Genomic DNA, 16,694 nt, shown 5'->3' with positions numbered 1-16,694 from the left:
TATATGTGTGTGTGTGTGTGTGTGTGTGTGTATATATACACACATGGAATATTGAAAGTGAAAGTGTTAGTTGCTCAGTTGTGTTTAACTCAGCCACCCCATGGATTGTAGCCTGCTAGGCTCCTCTGTCCATAGAATTTTTCAGGCAAGAATACTGGAGTGGGTTGCCATTTCCTTCTCCAGGGTCCTGACCCAGGGATTGAATCCAGGTGTCCTGCACTTCAGGCAGATTCTTTACTGTCTGAGCCCCTGGAGAAGCCTGCATATAAGCCTGGCATGCTGCGATTCATGCGGTCGCAAAGAGTTGGACACAACTGAGCGACTGATCTGATCTGATACATATATATATGTATTTATCTATATATACATATATATGCATTTATCTATATATACATATATATTATACACACACGCACACACACAATGGAATAGTACTCAGCCATAAAAAGGAAAGAAATTAGGTCATGTGTAGAGATGTGGGTGGACCTAGAGTCTGTCAAGCAGAGTGAAGCAAGTCAGAAAGAGAAAAACAAATATCGCTTATTAAGGCATACATGTGGAATCTAGGAAAATGAGGGCTTACTTTTAACTCAGGTGGATACCAACTAGCCTTCTCATAATTGTAATATTACATGGAAGCAGCAGAGGAAGTTATATGTGACTGGAGGTCTTCATCTGCCCCAAATATGTTTCCCCCACCTACTTGTTAGTGGTTTCCACCCCTGGGGATGTTGGGTTCAACCATTGCTATTAAAATGCCAACGCTACTATTAAAATGCCCATGCTGGGAGTGTTCATTTCCTGAACTATGGGAGCCTGAACTGTTGACCAAGTTCTTTAACACACTCTTAGGAACATCCAGTTCAGAGGAGGAAGGTGTTTGACAGAGGAAAGCAGACCATAGAGTGGGAGGGGGACAAAAAATTAGCAGATGAGACCTCCTCTGAAACTACTGCTGTCATCCTCTAGTAAAAAAATTTAAGCTGAGATAGGAAGCTGCAGGCCCAATAAGAAATCAATGCTGGAAGAATCGGGAGGTCAGTAATACAGTACAAGTTCTGACTTCTCAGAGTCTAGCATCTCAGGTGGGAAACAACTAAGAAAGAACATCTAACCCATATATATATATATACATAGTGTCTCTTTGTAAAGGTACAGGATATTTTTTATAATAATCTAGTAAAAGTGATTGCCTTTGGGGGCAATGGATGGCTGGGATAGGAGATAGAGAAATAGTCTATTTTTCACTGACGATTCTGTCATATTTTGAATTTTAAAGCATGTACAAAAATAAATAAAAATTTTAAAGTCATAGATATGAACAATGCTATGGTTTCAGTGATGTCCTCTGAAAAGTAAAATCAGAAAGGTTTGCTAAAGAGAAATTAAACTCTTCTGGTCAAACTCTGAGTGAAGCAATGGCGTCACCCCTGTGATCACATAGTTCCCACTGCATTGCTCTGATCTTTGAATGTCTTGGTTGTAGGGTGTACCTACATTTGATACATATCACTCTCACTTTCTACTGAATATTTAATCCAAACCATCCATCAAGAGAGGAATTTACCTTATTAATTTAAAGATATATATTTTTTAAATTAAACTGTTTGTAAGATTCTGATCTATTTGAGGGTTTTAGGGTGTATCTACATTTGATACATATCACTCTCACTTTCTACTGAATATTTAATCCAAACCATCCATCAAGGGAGGAGTTTACCTTATTGATTTAAAGATATATTTTTTAAAATTAAACTGTAAGATTCTGTTTGAGGGATATTCAAAGACCTGAAATGGCTTTCAAGCTGTCTTTAATGAATTGATGTTCCATAGCAATCCTCCTGGAGAAGGCAATGGCACCCCACTCCAGTACTCTTGCCTGGGAAATCCCATGGACGGAGGAGCCTGGTGGGCTGCAGTCCATGGGGTTGCTAAGAGTTGGACACATCTGAGTGACTTCATTTTTCACTTTCATGCATTGGAGAAGGCAATGGCAACCCACTCCAGTGTTCTTGCCTGGAGAATCCCAGGGAAGGGAGAGCCTCGTGGGCTGCCATCTATGGGGTCACACAGAGTCGGACACGACTGAAGTGACTTAGCAGCTTAGCAGCAATCCTCCTAACTTCAATAAGATGATAGTCTACTACAACTGTAACTATATTTGTTTCCTTTGTAGTTTTGAATTTGGGAGTTAATAACCATAGGAAACATCTGTCATGTATAACATTTAAACATAACACTTTTATTGAAAATCAGTTTAATGAGCATACATGCTGTGATTAGATAAATTCAACAATTCCTATGAACGCACACCACTCTTCACAGAAAATTACCCTATGACGATTGGAGCAAAAGAGAAAAAGTGCCTTCTGTTAATTAAAACATATAACAAGTTAAAACTTATAGCACAGAAGATGAATCACCACAGTTACTGCCTTTATCGTCATTGCTAGAGAATTCATTAATAGAATTAAAGAAACAGTAATTAATTTCTTTGTATAAACTTCCATTCTGTTAAATTCATCGTCATTACCTCCAAGAGGAAGAGGTGAAGATCTGTTGTTTTCACACTGATTATTGGAAGTCATTTGTGAGAAGACTTTTCTGGAGCAGTTATGTAGTAGAAGGTGCAGAAGACAGAATAATCTACTCTGCTGCCCAGACTCGTTCCACTTCTAATAATACAACTCTGGAGAGACTTTTTTTTAGCAAAGCAAAAATGTTTAAAGCAAAAATGTGATAAGTAAATTAAGGACTATTTCTTGATTAGTTTCTGAAGGCCAGTCTCATGACTCTGGAGAACAATTTTCTGCACAGCTTTTTGAGTAACTCTAGTATTTTCCATCCTTTGTGAGGGGACAGGTAGGTGGGTACCACCTACAGGAACTAAGCAAAGTGGGCAGAAGACAGGGTGAGAAGAGGGAGCATTTCCTTGAATGTCCTCTGGTGTTGACACCTTTGTCCAGCCAGCTCCTTTGGTGTGGATTTATCCTTTCACCTTGGCAGATGGCAGGAGGTTCAGATGCGAGACCCTCCTGGAGGATGCTGGATCATCCAGCTGCAGAATTATGCCATTTCCCCAGCAGTCCCTCTCCTGAAAGCCTTGCTCAGTTGAAGTGCCTCCTAGTGGTACCTTGAGGTTTTTGCATGAGTTGTTCAATAGTCAAGCCATGTCATGACTTTGAGACACCATAAAAGGCAGCACGTTAGGCTTCCCTGCTCTTTCCTATCTCCTGGAATTTGCTCAAACTCACGTCCATTGCATCTGTGATGCCAACCAACTGACGCATCCTCTGTCACCCCCTTCTTCTCTTGCCCTCAATCTTACCCAGAATCGGGGTCTTTTTCAACAAGTCGACTCTTCATATCAGGTGGACAAAGTATTGGAGCTTCAGCTTTAGCCTCAGTCCCTCCAGTGAATATTCAGGGTTGATTTTTTTTTTTTTTTTTGCAGGAAAAATAAATTTAATTTTGAAGTCTCAGCTTCAGTGATACAGGAAAGAGTGAAAAGGAGATCCACGGAAAGTGGTACAACCAAGCTCGGCAACCAGACTCTTCAAAACCTGGCTTTGCTAATTTTATCAGCTATGCTGCTGCTGCTGCTAAGTCACTTCAGTCATGTCTGACTCTGTGCAACCCCATAGATGACAGCCCACCAGGCTCCCCCGTCCTTGGGATTCTCCAGGCAAGAACACTGGAGTGGGTTGCCATTTCCTTCTCCAGTGCATGAAGGTGAAAAGTGAAAGTGAAGTTTCTCAGTCATGTCCAACTCTTAGCAACCCCATGGACTGCAGCCTACCAGGCTCCTCCATTCATGGGAGTTTCCAGGCAAGAGTACTGGAGTGGGTTGCCATTGCCTTCTCCGTTATCAGCTATGTGATCTTGACAAATGACTTACTCTTTTTTTGCCTCAATTTCTTCTTTCATAAAATGATAATAATAAAGATGCTCACTAATCAATGGCTGGGAGGAACAAAGCAATTAAAACATGTAAAATTCTTAATGCCTTGGCATACAGTAAGTGCTCAAGTAAATGTTTGCTATTATAATGTTAGCATTTATATGGAGAAATTGACCAACTGCCAAAGGCCATGTATAACTGTCTGGCAGCATGAAGAGCTTAGTTAATACAGCCCAAGTGTCAAAATAAACTAGCAATGTGAATGTCACATTTCTATCACTTATGAAAAGCAGAGTAATCAGAAACATCAACTACCAAGGGGGAAAAAGGGAGGGGTGGGAGCAATTGGGAGATTAGAATTGACGCATATACACTACTGATACTATGTATAAAACAGGTAACTAACGAGTATATATTGTATAGCACAGGGAATTCTACTTAATGTACTGTAGTGACCTGAATGGGAAGGAAGTCCAAAAGGGAGGGGATACATGTATATGTATAGCTGATTCATTTTGCTATACAGTAGATCCTAATACAACACTGTAAACCAACTCTAATAAAAATCAATTAAAAAAAGAAAAGACAACAACAACAAAAACAAAACACCTCATCAGAAGAATCTTATGAGAAAGGATGAAGTTTTTATCATTAGTAGGTAAAAAATAACAAACAGATTTCTCCTTGGACAGGAATTTGTTTTTCTCCCTTTGTAAACAAGTCAGGGTCAAAATCCCCAAAGTTTTCAAATAACGCTAGATGTTTTTCCACTTTGGTTCAAAATCAGTGGCCCAAGTCAAGATAGGGGAGGGGCAATGATCTTAGACAGGACAAGGTCTGGCCTCACTGTCATTGCCCTTATGCATCTAGAAGCCTTGCTGGCCCTCCCTTCACATTCACTCCTGAATCTAAGAATTCTTCTCCCCACTGCTACCCCTCAGCTGACTTATAGTCTCCTCTTGCCAAACTCCTGGTCAACCTCCTATCTTTCCCTCTGCTCTCAGTCTACCATCCACTCTGTACACAGGAGCCAGGAGAGCTCTAAAATGCACATTACATCCTTACTTAAACACTCCCAGTGATTCCCTTAGAGCATTAACCCTAATTCCACTCATGATCTCAGACTCTTTGGGCTATTTTCCTATTTGACTCCACTCCTTCCTTCCTAAGTGTCCAGGCACATTGGTCTTTCTATTTTCAGAATATGCAAAACCTTTTTCAACTCAGAGCTTTTGCTGTTGCTGATCCCTCTGCCAGTTTTTTTTTTTCCCCTGATCTCTGTGTGGGTTTCTCTTTACACATGCTAGCTCAAATGTCACCTCTTCAGAGACAGTGACTCTTGTAAGCCTATTGAAAGCAGCCCTCGTCAGTCTGACCGCTTTATCTCACTTCATTTTTCTTCATAGCACCAACTAACTGATTTTATTTATCTTAGTATTATTCTTAGTACGGATATCTGTTTGCTCTCACTGCAATGTAAACTCCACATGAACAAGAACACCATCTCTTCAACTCCAGCTCCTCGAAGGGTCCTTGGCACAAAACAGACGCTACATAAATATTAGTTGAGTGAATAACAATTGTCAGTGTCCACGATGCTTGGACAACAGCAGGCCTTTGTTCATCCTTCTCCTTGCTATCTCCTTGGCAACTTCTTATCTCCTAATCCTGCCATCTCAGCACTCAAGAAAAGTAGAGTGGCCCATCCTTTCAATCCCTGCCAAATCTAATACAAAATCTTGGTTACTTTTTGGTATTTATACAACTTTTTGAGAAGGGCTGCCATCTTAGATTTAACTGGACCCTGGATAATTATTCTCAGACTGATCTTAGAATCCTTTTCCATACTCTAAGTTCTTCTCAATTTGGTATGACTTGCAATTGGTTCTTTCCAAACCCACATTCATGGCTCTCCTAGCCCAGGCTCTTGCTGGTAGCCTCTGCAACCCAAATGATCTCCTGAGCCTGAGAGAGTTTTACACAACCTAGTTAGTTCTTGGCCAATTCACCTCATAAAGTCTACCCAATGACAGAGAACACTGCTATAATTATATTTTTAATAAGGGTGTGGACAGGAACGGAGTTAATTGGCTTTAAAATGGCTGAGACAGGAAAGCAAGGGTTGGCTGACTAAAGATCAACATAGCAACTGGGAAATTTAATACATGGATGGCAGGAAGGCTTAACCTTTATCTTCCAATCTCATGATTATCAAGCCTCTGGCAACTTGATTTCCAAATTGTACATACAAGAAATTTTAGTCATGAGTTTATACAGGGTCACTCTGAAGATGGAGTTAGTTCATACATAGGTAGAAACCTCAATTTTATGCTAGACTGATGGAGTTGCTACCCAATGAAAATATGATTCGGATGGTTCTCTGGGGTCCATGACACCTAGAACAAGGCAGAAGAAGAAACAGAAATAAATCATGAAGATTTGTACTTTCTCTGAGAAGTAAGGTCCATTTTAGTGAAGATCAACTGGAGAATTGTGAATAAATGTGATATGGAGCCTCCACACCCAGAATCTTGATTAATAGGTTTATGGATAGGGCCTGGGCAGCTGTATTTTTTAAAGCTCCTAAGGTGATTTTCATGTACAGTCAGTGTTGAGGACCACTGTTTTAGAGGCTTGCTTTTTCCTATAGTTAAAGATACTAGAAATTGTTTTTTAATAAGTAATGGATTTCAAAACAGAGAAAAAGGAAAGAACCATTTTGGAATGGCACAATACTGACCTGTCCTCATATCCTAAAGAAGCTGTAGTGCTACGACTCTAGCCTTTTTCTATTACCCTTCATAAAGACCTCCCAGCTTCACCACTGGCAATAAACCCAGACATTCTTGAGACATAACAAGAATTCTTTAAACATGCAGCTGTAAAAATTGCTCAGCTTTCTTCTTCTTTTTTTTTAGACGTGTAACAAAAACCATTATCTTTTAAGCGAACAGAAGCTTCAGAGAAGAGAAATCAGAACAGCCTGAAAGCTCTGAGACTAAGGAGTCTTTACTTCCCACAGGTAGGAGTGTGCATAAGCTGTAAGTATGCATGGCCACGCTTTTACTTGAACTCCAAGATGCTAGGCACGGGGCTCCTGGGACCACCCCTGCTGCCTCCGAGCTGCTGACACTTAAAATCACAGTGTTGCCAGTTCGGGCAATCTAGTCACCTTTTACTGATTGATCTGTAACACTAATTCATTCATGCAAGTGGTAACAGGGCTAGGTACAGAATATTGTAACAGCAACAGGAGATGGGGCACCATGTGCTTTAAGAGCCAAATAAATATGAGGAATTCAGTGGCTGAGAATCCTAATTTCATTCTATCACCAGTAAGCCTCAAGGCCCAAGGCCAGTAATTAAACTCCATTTTCTAATTTGTAAAGTTGGAAAGGTGAGGCATGGTTACAGACTGTTATAAAATAGCTACTATGGCACTAATGGTATGAAGCCCTTAGATAATGAAGCCCTCTGCAATGATCACACAAAGCCTGGTGGACACAAAGAGCCATGAGACACCCAGCACCCTATACTTACCCTATACCAGGGTTGACTACAGGGCACCCCCAAAGCACACAGCGTACAGGGATGGGAAGCTGGCTACACTTTTTAGCCACAACATCCAAGTCAACAGAATGATTACAGACAGCAATTGTGAAGAAAGCAACTGAGCAGAAATATCCATGTCCATAAACCTTCTACACAATAAAGACCATGCCCCTTAACTGTCCATTTCTTTCTCTTGAAAACATTACCCTTTTAATTTTATTGCCCATGATGATAAGACAAAGACTCGGTGTGTTTACTCAATGACTTTTAACTCTGACTTCACATTAGAATGTTCTGGGGAATCACAAACAACAAAGAACAACAACAGCACTGGCACCATGGCCCCATTCTTCAATGAAAATTCTAGAACAAGGTGGGGGCATCAGTAATTTTTAAAAGCGCCCCTAGTTGTTCTCCATGTTCTTTTTCATACTGCCAAATACTCCGTGCACATTTCCATACGCAGGCCAACTGCATACGCATCTTTACTCGGAATGCCTTCCTCTCCAGCTCCCACCCCCACGCCCGTGCCTGTTTCCATTGGTCTACAACTCAGCCTGGGAAAGTGCCGCACTCAATATGTCAACTAATTTGGAAAACTCAGCAGTGGCCACAGGACTGGAAAAGGTCAGTTTTCATTCCAATCCCAAAGAAAGGCAATGCCAAAGAACGTTCAAACTACCACACAGTTGCATTCATCACACATTCTAGCAAAGTAATGCTCAAAATTCTCCAAGCAAGGCTTCAAAAGTACATGAACCGAGAACTTCCAGATGTTCAAGCTGGAATTAGAAAAGGCAGAGGAACCAGGGATCAAATTGTCAACATCCATTGGATAATCAAAAAAGAAAGAGAGCTCCAAAAAAAACATCTACTTCTGCTTCATTGACTATGCTAAAGCTTTTGACTGTGTGGATCACACAAACTGGAAAATTATTTAAGAGATGGGAATACCAGACCAGCTGAACTGCCTCCTGAGAAATCTGTATGCAGGTCAAGAAGCAACAGTTAGAACTGGACATAATAATTTCAAAATTGGCAAAGGAATAGGTCAAGGCTATATATTGTCACCCTGCTTATTTAACTTTTATGCAGAGCACATCATGTTAAATGTTGGGCTGGATGAAGCACAAACTGGAATCAAGATTGCAGGTAGAAATATCAATAACCTAAGATATGAAGATGACATCATTCTTATGGCAGAAAGTTAAGAGGAACTAAAGAGCCTCTTGATGAAAGTGAAAGAGGAGAGTGAAAAAGCTGACTTAAAACTCAACATTCAAAAATGAAGAGCATGGCATCTGGTCCCATCACTTCTTTGCAAATAGATGGGGAAACAATGGAAATAATGAGAGACCTTATTTTCTTGGTTTCTAAAATTGCTGCATATGGTGACTGCAGCCATGAAATTAAAAGACGCTTGCTCCTTGGAAGAAAAGCTATGACCAACCTAGACAGCATATTAAAAAGCAGAGACATTACTTTGCAAACAAAGTTCTGTCTAGTCAAAGCTATGGTTTTCCCAGTAGTCATGTATGGATGTGAGAGTTGGACCATCAAGAAAGCTAAGCACCAAAGAACTGATGCCTTTGAACTGTGGTGTTGGAGAAGACTCTTGAAAATCTCTTGAACTGCAAGGAGATCAAACCAGTCAATCCTAAAGGAAATCAGTCCTGAACATTCATTGGAAGGACTGAAGCTAAAGCTGAAGCTCCAGTACTTTGGCCACTTGATGCAAAGAACTGACTCATTAGAAAAGACCCTGATGCTGGGAAAGATTGAAGGCTAAAGGAGAAGGGGATGACAGAGAACGAGATGGTTGGATGGCAGCACTAAGTCGATGGGCATAAGTTTGAACAAGCTCTGGGAGCTGGTGATGGACAGGGAAGCCTGGCGTGCTGCATGCAGCCCATGGGTTGTAAAGAGTCAAACACGACTGAGGAACTGAAGTAATAGCCTGGCCTTACATCCTTCAGTGGCATCTCTTTTTCTTTTTTAAGATTTTTTAAAAAATGTAGACCAGTTTTAAACTATTGAATTTGTTGCAATACTGCTTCTGTTCTAAGTTTTGGTTTTTTTTTTTTTTTGGTCCCAAGGCATGTGGGATCTTAGTTCCCAGACCAGGGATAGAACTGGTATTCCTTGCATTGGAAGACAAAGTCAACCACTGGACTGCCAGGGAAGTCCCTCAATGCCCATCTCTTACCCTGTATTGTCAATGTACTTTAGGGCTTGGGCATAATGCCCTCTGGAATTCCCAACTCTAACTGTCTGTTTCATGGAACACTTAGAGGATGTCATCTTACACTGCTCTTGGTGTTTTATGTTTGTGCCCATCTTCCCTGGTAGATAATATGCTCCTCTAGAGCAAGGACCTTGTTTAAGATTTTTTTTTTTTTTAATTTTTCCCATGGACTCTGGCACAGACTTCTTGGCTTAGAAGATGTTGAAGAATAGGTATTACTGTTGAGGTAGATACACTAAAATTCATTCCTGTCAGCTTCTTACTGACATTTCCCTGGAAGATGGAGATTTTGAGTGGAAATGAACAAATGTTATTTGTATATCTCAAAGAGCATCTGGTACAGGCACACCTCATCTTATTGCTTTTCACTTCATTGTATTTTGCAGGTAGTTTGGTTTTTTCTTTCTTTCTTTTTTACAAACTGTGTTGTCAGCTGGTAGTTAGCATTTTTTAACAATAAAGTATTTTTCAAATTAAGATACATACATTGTGTTTTAGATATAATGCTTTGTTGTTGTTTAGTCAATAAGTTGTGCCTGACCCTTTTTGTGACGCTAGGGAATGTAGCGCACCAGGCTCCTCCGTCCATAGGATTTCCCAGGCAAGAATACTGGAGTGGGTAGTCATTTCCTTCTCCAGGGGATCTTCTGACTCAGGGGTCAAACCTGCATCTCCTGCATTGCAGGGGGATTCTCTACCTCTGAGCCACCAGGGAAGCCCTATGATGCTACTGCATACTTAGTGGACTATAGTGTAGGGTAATTCACTTTTATATGGACTAGAAAACCAAAAACATTTGTGACTCATTTTATTGTAGTATTTGCTTTATTGCAATAGTCCGGAACTGAACCAACAATATTTCTGAGGTCTGTCTGTATATCCTTTTAAAACTACAGAAAAGAAACTCTTCACTGCAGGCGAATGTCTACTACAGTCCGTGGCCAACCATTTTCTAGAATATTTCTCCATTAGCCTGTTATGTGGCATTGTCTCACCAACACTGACCTTTTCTAGAGGATTTTTGAGGGAAGGAGGGTAAGAGTAACACACAAACCCATAGACAAACTCAAATGCAGGTCTGTGATATTCCAGGCCAGAGACTTCCTCTAACACCACCAGAATCTGAATGTCCTTCCCTTTGGCATATATCAAACCAATTGTATTTGTATTTCATTGACATTGTCAAAAACCACGTTAGCTAGTGGACAACAGAAGCCAAAATGGCCTTCTGTGATGTCCTTGAAACAGCCCTTCTGGAACCTTGGACTGCATCTTATTCAAGTTGTTACAAGCAAAAGGACAGAGAAGGGAAAACATTTATCACCACAATAAGATGATTCATTTCATGATTTTTGCATGCAGGCACAAAACCCTGGCTGTCTCCTAGGCTGATTTTACAAAGTCCCAGAATGTCAAAGACACTGTCCTAGGAAATGATTTTATGGTGAAAGCATACCTGAGTTTAAAATAACCCTTTGGTGATAAGGATGCTTGAAAGCTTGAGGTTTGTCTGGGTGAGGGAATGGGTCCTGGTGATGAAAGTAACCACTGAGTCTATTTCATATAATGGCATGATGTAGTGGGCTTTGAATGATCACCCATTCAGCAGAAAAATGAGGGTGGAGGAGGACACAGAGCGACCCCTTTTTTCTTGTTTACTGCTTCACTGAATAACTGAATTAGGAGACACACCTGAGAAGGAGTCTAAGCCAAGAATACAGGAAAAAGTTATTAAGAAGAAGGAGGAACAATTCCCTACTCTATCCCTGTCAACTAATTGGTCTACAGAAGTGCTATTTGAAAGAAATACAATTCAAGTCACATATGTGATTTTAAATTTTCTGCTGAACACATGAAAACAAATTTAAAAAGAAACAGAATTAATTTTAATAATGTACTTCAGCTAAACCACTACGTCTAAAATACTATCATTCTAACATACAGTCAGTATAAAAATTCAAGAGATAGATATGTATTTTTCGGTACTAGGTCTTTGAAATCTGGGGTATACTTTACACTACGGTACACCTCAATTTGCACATTTCTAGTGCTCAGTAGCCACATGGGGCGAGTGCTACCACACTCTGCAGTGCAGGTTTAGACATGCTAACTGGAAATTGGGACATCAGACAGAAATCATTGCCAGCACTGAGCTACCTAATAAACGTTGGATATTTCTTGCTGCTAGCTCTTTCACTATCCCCTAGAAGAGATGATCTCAAAGGCCACATGCTGTGCTAGCAAAAAGTTTTGGATTTTGGTGCGGAACAGACTGTGGGATTCAAATACCAGCTTAATAACCTTGGTTGGTTACCCTCTGCAAGTCTTGGTTTCTTTAACTATCAAATCAAGACAGAAAAGCTAACTCAACAGATTGCTGAGAAGATTAAAAAATAAGATAGGTATAAAGTACACAGAACAAGCTAGACTAGGCATTCAAACAATGATTTCCCCTTTGTAAACCTCAACTTAATACCTTAGGGACCATCTTATTGTATCTGGGGCCATACTGCTTTATGTATTCATTTTCAGAACTTTGCCTTGAGATTTCTTCTGCTAAGGCAATCCTTTCCCCAGATTTTCATGGGGCTGGTTTCTTCTTATTATGCAGATTTAAGTTTAAGGGTGACCTTCTTATGGAGATCTTCTCTGTTGTCTTAAAGTTGCCCCCAAGCCCTGTTACCCTTTAGGCCCCCAGCTTCTCTTTACTTTCTTTCTGATGTGTATGTACAGATATGAGAGTTGGATCATAAAGAAGGCTGCACGCAGAAGAATTGATGCTTTCTAATTGTGGTGCTGGAGAAGATTCTTGAGAGTCCTTTGGACAGCAAGGAGATCAAAGCAGTCAATCCTAAAGGAAATCAGTCTTGAATATTCACTGGAAGGACTGATGCTGAAGCTGAAGCTCCAATACTTAGGCCACCTGATGTGAAAAGCCGACTCATTGAAAAAGACTCTGATGCTGGGAAAGAGTGAGGGCAATAAGAGAAGGAATGACAGAGGATGAGACAGCTGGATGGCATCACTGACTCAATGGACATGAGTTTCAAAAAACTCCGAGAGACAGTGAAGGACAGGGAAGCCTGTGTCCTGGTGTGCTGCAGTCCATGGGGTCACAAAGAGTAGGACACGACTTAGCAAATGACCAACAATAACAAAACATTTATCAATGTCTGAAATGATCTGATATATATCTGTGTTCACCTGCCTCTTATACATCTCTGTGGCATAGAAGCTTCACAAGGGCCAAGGTCTTGTCTGTTATATTCAGAGCTCAGCAAGTATTCATGAAATGAATGAATGTTTAACACAGGGAGGCAAATGGCAAGGTGTCCTGATTCTAAAGGTAACAAAAAATAAGAATTTCAGAGCTCTTTCCGACATAAACAAATTGCTCAGGAAATCAGTGGCCTAGAGCCAGCCTCACCTGCTGTGGGTAACTATTGACTTTATAGCTGGATTTGGGAAAGGATGGGAAAATCACTCTCCATAGGTGATTTCACTGTTGTTGCCTGTTGGTGTGTTCACACGCAAAGTGTATGTTCATGCCACTGAAATCACCCAGTGGATTTGGTGATTCCTGCCCTTCAAAAGAACTAGTTTGGATCATCCAATTAGCATGATGCAATTTTCTGACCCCAGGGAGCCTGGCAGCTCGGGTTAGTGGAACAAGAGTGGGTATCAAGATCAGACAGATCTGGGCTTATGTCCTGGTTCGGTTCTACCTTTTACTTGCTGTGGAGACTGGGCAAGTCATGTAAATTTCCTTAATCCTCAGTTTCCTTATCTGTAAAGCTTTATTTGATAATGTGTACCCTGCAGTAAGAAAATTAATTGAAGAGAGAATTCACTGAATTACCATGAGAATTAACAGAAGGAACACAGGGAAGTGCTTAGTATATCTTGAAGGCTCAGTGACTAGTAGGTATCAATACTGTCATCTTCGCATTCAAGAATGTTTGGAATGGATACTTAGTGGGAATCCAATTTCCTTTTAAGATTATGCTATTTCTGTCCCTTACTTCTATGTCATTCAGTTTCTTGCAACTGAGGGGCCAGGACTGCAGGGGGTGGGGGGTGGTACTAGCTGAGTTGATTAAATCTATTCCAAGCTGTGAAAGATGGAAATGAAGACGTTTCTCTTTACAGAGACAGTTTGTGTTGTACCTGGAGATGGATGCAGCCATCAGCCCTCTCCAGTTTCTATACTGAGATTCATGCAGCTACAGGCACAGATCTAGCTGTTTTCTGTTCAAGATTATGGGTCAAAAGGGAACTCAGAGAAAGGGTCAAGACTTCATGCTAGTCTGGACACATTTCACTTGTTGGCAACACAGAAAATTCCTTGACAAAGGTGAAGCAATAAGCCCAACATTGTATTCTGAACCCACCATTCATCTTTTAGAATAACTAGATCAGGACTGACTGTACTCATTGTTTTGCTGACATAAGCCCCATAAGACAGTAAACTGCTCTAAAAAAAGTAGGAGACTATTTAACACTGACTTATAAACTCACATTCATATCAGTAATAGCAGTTTATCATAGACTAGGCATTTCAGTTTCCTAATAACCGTGCAAGAAAGCACAAGAGGAAAAGTGAGACTCAGCGAAGTTCAGTGACTTGCCTGAAGCAAGGGAGCCAAGATTTGAAGCCTGGTTTGTTGGGCTTGAAAGCTCCCCGTGTCCTCTGCTACACCTTGCTGGCACTGCCAATGGAAGACCCAGGTCCTCCAAAGCACGGGAACCTAGTGCCTTAAAGGAAAAGTGCAGAGGTGCACAAGGAGACTGTTACTATTCCTACACAGCACTGGGGAGCAAACCGCACTTCATTTCAAAACCAGACCTCGGGCCCAGTGTCTGACATCCAACCATGGGACCTGAAGAGCTCTCCTTAAGACAGTGACCCTCTGCAGGTGTTCTCCAATGCTGTCTGTAAGACTGAAAACTCCAGGGCTGAGGATGGTCCCCTTAGGAAAGCCATTGCAAGAGCTTGTGAAGAGGGTTTCCCACAAGGCAGAGACCAGTGAAGCTCCTGGGAAACAGTGTCCCGGGAGCTCACTCATGAAAGCCAGGCTCTCTCCTTTGGCAGGGCTAACTCCAGACCCCCAGAGAAGGCTGCAGATGGCTCCCACAGCCAACCAAGCTGCCACAGAGGTTTGGCTGGATGGTTGATGCAGACCCTAGAGAGGAAGGCAAGGGATGTTCACTAGGGGCTCAGGCAAAGACTTCAGGGCATGTCCACAACCTTCTGGGACTGCTTGAAAAACTTTATGAACATTCCATAAAAATGCTTTCCCCTCTTGGAAGAGGACTCATAGCTCATTCTCAAAAGGACTTAATGAGCACCAATTTTTAAGAATCACTAAAATATACAATTTCATCAGTTTCTTTCTTACATGATTCAGCAGCACTTTTGCTCCATTAGTCTTAAATATATTCATATACAGTAGTAATCTAAATATATATATGTATGTGTATATATATATGTGTGTGTATGTATACACACATATGGACACATTTAGGGCAGAATATATACACACACATATATTCATACATATATATACACACAACATATATATCCTTAAATGTTGCACACACGCATATACACACATGCAAAGTGCAACATGTGCAAAGAAAATCGAGGCCCACAGACCCCAAGGGTCTTGCCCAACTTTGCACAGCAGGGGTGGAATGAGCAGCACTCCACTGACCAAGAAGCATGAGACTCAGGTGGGAAAGCTTAACCAACCAATTTGATGGATGTAAACAAGCGGATCCCTATAGTGTCATAATAATGTTTTGCAATCATTTTCAAGTCCAGTTACCGAAAAGTCTAAATGCTTGTTATTAGGGTAAGGTGGGCTGCTTCCGAAGAACAGGGAGAGGCCATTACAAGGATGTTCTCCACCCAAAGAGCTGCAACTCCAGCCCTGGCTCCGGTAGCGCCCTGGCTACCCCCCACCCTCCCTTACCTGTTTGCCCAACTTCCCCCTCCTCTCCTCTGCTCTCTCGTCCTCTCTCCTCCAGCGGTTCCTGAAGCTGCTTCTCCAGCTGGAATTCCTTCGCTGAGGTCAGGCTGCCTCCCTTCGGCTGAGCTACGGGTGACAGCCAGGAGGCTGCTTACCTGTCACTACCCGCACTGCCTCTGAGGGGGCGGGGAGCCACACCTTTCGGGTCGGCACTGCGATCGCTCAACTTTCCGCCGGATACCCGGAGGCGGCCGCGGCTGATGCTGGGAGAATCCTCAAGCCCGCCGGCCGCACATCACCTGTCTGAGCTCCTTCCCCTCCCCGCTCTTTTTTTCTTTTCAATTTGACTTGAATAATGTATCTTCTGAGAATCCCCCAGTCACGCCGAAACTCATCCTCAAGATGCTTTTTATAAAGACTAATGTGTGCCGTCGTACAAGCGGCGAGGCTGGTGGCGGATACAATCTTTTTAGTTCCTTTGGGAGGGGACCTCCGTGCTGTCAGAGTCCCGGCTCTGCCCTAGGCTGCCCGCTCGGCGGCTCCGGCGGGTTTCTGGCGTCTTCCGGAGCAGCCCAAGCCCAGCCGCCGGTGCGCGTCTGCCTGCACTTGGCCTCGAACCGGCGACTCTGGCGCCGCCCCCGCGCCCTCGGCTTCGCGCGCGGTGGGTACTCACTTTTCCCGGGGAGCGAGGTCTGCCATCTCACTCCGTGAGCACTTCCTGCACGAGGATGTGGACCTCCATCGTGCGTAAAGCTGTTTCAGGAACAGCGGGTAGACTCCAGGAAGAGGGAGAGGAGCGAGTTAGACTTAAAGAGAAAGGGGGCGGGGGCGGGAATGGGGGCGGGGGTTGGAAGCCCAAGACCAGCAGGCTGGTGTCTGGGTGTCCCAACCTGGACTCCAGCAGCCCGGCGGCTCTGGGACAAGAAGCCCAGCAAGTGCACTTGTTCACTCTTTCTTTGCGAGAGGAGGAGTCAAGGTTGCAACATTTGTGTTCCTTGCTCGAGGCGAAACAGTGATTTTCTTA

The 16,694-nt window shown here is 42.2% G+C and overlaps 1 protein-coding gene across 3 annotated transcripts in view; it reads right to left on the bottom strand.

Annotated features, from left to right (window-relative positions):
* PRLR (prolactin receptor) overlaps positions 1–16,435 on the bottom strand; it is a 192,905-nt gene extending 176,470 nt beyond the window's left edge. For 2 of the 3 annotated variants that reach the window (XM_070774774.1, XM_070774773.1), the window contains exon 1: positions 15,674–15,816. The gene's annotated coding sequence lies outside the window, so the exon portion shown is untranslated. Of the gene's footprint in view, positions 1–15,673; positions 15,817–16,343 lie in introns of those variants that run through there. The other variant, XM_070774776.1, reaches the window with a different exon arrangement.
* Positions 16,436–16,694: the final 259 nt, after the last annotated feature.

The sequence above is a fragment of the Bos indicus genome, chromosome 20 (assembly GCF_029378745.1).
Source record: "Bos indicus isolate NIAB-ARS_2022 breed Sahiwal x Tharparkar chromosome 20, NIAB-ARS_B.indTharparkar_mat_pri_1.0, whole genome shotgun sequence".
In the NCBI taxonomy this organism is placed as follows: domain Eukaryota; kingdom Metazoa; phylum Chordata; class Mammalia; order Artiodactyla; family Bovidae; genus Bos; species Bos indicus.
This window is presented reverse-complemented; position numbering and strand designations above follow the sequence as displayed.